This window comes from Bacillus rossius, chromosome 1, assembly GCF_032445375.1.
Source record: "Bacillus rossius redtenbacheri isolate Brsri chromosome 1, Brsri_v3, whole genome shotgun sequence".
Classification (NCBI taxonomy): Eukaryota; Metazoa; Arthropoda; class Insecta; order Phasmatodea; family Bacillidae; genus Bacillus; species Bacillus rossius.
This window is the reverse complement of record NC_086330.1, coordinates 324,070,125-324,071,528: the sequence shown is the minus strand read 5'-3', so window position 1 is coordinate 324,071,528 and position 1,404 is coordinate 324,070,125. Positions and strand designations below refer to the sequence as shown.

The window sequence follows — 1,404 nt, the reverse complement described above, 5'->3', positions numbered from 1 at the left end:
AGTGATATATGTATCAAAACACAATATTTGTTTTTAAATCTTGATTTCATTCAGCAATCTGTGTTTTAGTGATAATTAAAATTAATAAAATGACTGTAACTTATACAGTTTTTTTAAACAATAATTACTTACAATATATTATAACAATTATTCCCAAATAAATTATTAACTCAGTTCATGATATCGGCAGTTAGTACACTATTGCTTATCGCTGTCCAATTTGGGTAACCTAGAAATTTATTAATATAAAATGTTATTATTAAAAAAAATTAAACGTATTAATACACTACAAGGAATTTAAACCTTATTTTTTACTATACAAGTTAGCCTTCAACCAACACGCAACCGGTAGCAAGAACTACAAAAAAATATTTATCTAAAAACTTTCTCGCACTGAGAATCAATATCGCGGAAATTATTTTCTTTGATGAGGAATATGTGCTTTAAATAACAGATAGAGGAGAACTATTTACAACAAGCCTCATCATTGTGCTATTTTATTCTATCTGTAGCTGAGTAAAATAACGCAATAAAATAGCCATGAAAGTAAAATAATTAAAATTCAATATACACCCAACTTTCTTTCCCATCTAAATAGCCAAGTATTTTGGAATTATGAATTTTAACGCTGATTCCAGGCTTGTATTCTGTTAAAATTTCTGTATTATATTTATTATATTTTATATTAGCTTCATAATGACACTTTCAAGGTTTTTTTGAGAATTATTTTAAAGTAATAAATTAACTTCTTGCATTAAACTTTATACACCTATCAAATGTTTTTTTTTTTTTTTTTTTTTTTTTTTACCAATTGCTAACATGGCTGACATCAACTTTCCCTTTAGAAGTGGGTAAAGTAGGACATCTGCCAGGAGTCGGTTTATCCGCCATCTTTTAATATTTTTGTTTCAGATTATTAAATAAATTTACTCTAAATTTTAGAAGGTCCCTTTGACGACGATGAAATTTCAAAAAGAAGAGTGACTTGGAGGGCTGAGTCAAATTCTTGCAGCAAAAATATGTTTAGTAGACATATCTAGTGACAAGGTACTTCAAAAAGATCTTACGACTCGACCCTGCCAGGATTCGAACCTGGAATCTTCTGATCCGTAGTCAGACGCGTTATCCATTGCGCCACAGGGCCTTCGATATTGAGTTAAACTTTACTGGATATATAATTGAAATTATTTTAATATAATGCCTACTTCGCACAATACTATTAAGAGTAGTGTATATTGGTCTGTCAGGCGGCAGGGTCAAGGGTGTAGGAGCGGAGAAGCGGGTTAATGACCGAGCAGAAGATCGCCGTCTTGGATTCCGATGACATTAACTTCTCCATGACCAAGAACCTTGAACTCTAACTCTACCTCGGTTGAAGTATGACACCTTGTGTGAAATTTGACA

At 31.3% G+C, this 1,404-nt stretch overlaps 1 non-coding gene across 1 annotated transcript; it reads right to left on the bottom strand.

The window, feature by feature from the left end:
- Positions 1-1,071: 1,071 nt before the first annotated feature.
- Positions 1,072-1,144, bottom strand: Trnar-acg (transfer RNA arginine (anticodon ACG)). The gene has a single exon. It is a non-coding gene; the product is annotated as a tRNA-Arg (tRNA).
- Between the last annotated feature and the right edge of the window lie 260 nt (positions 1,145-1,404).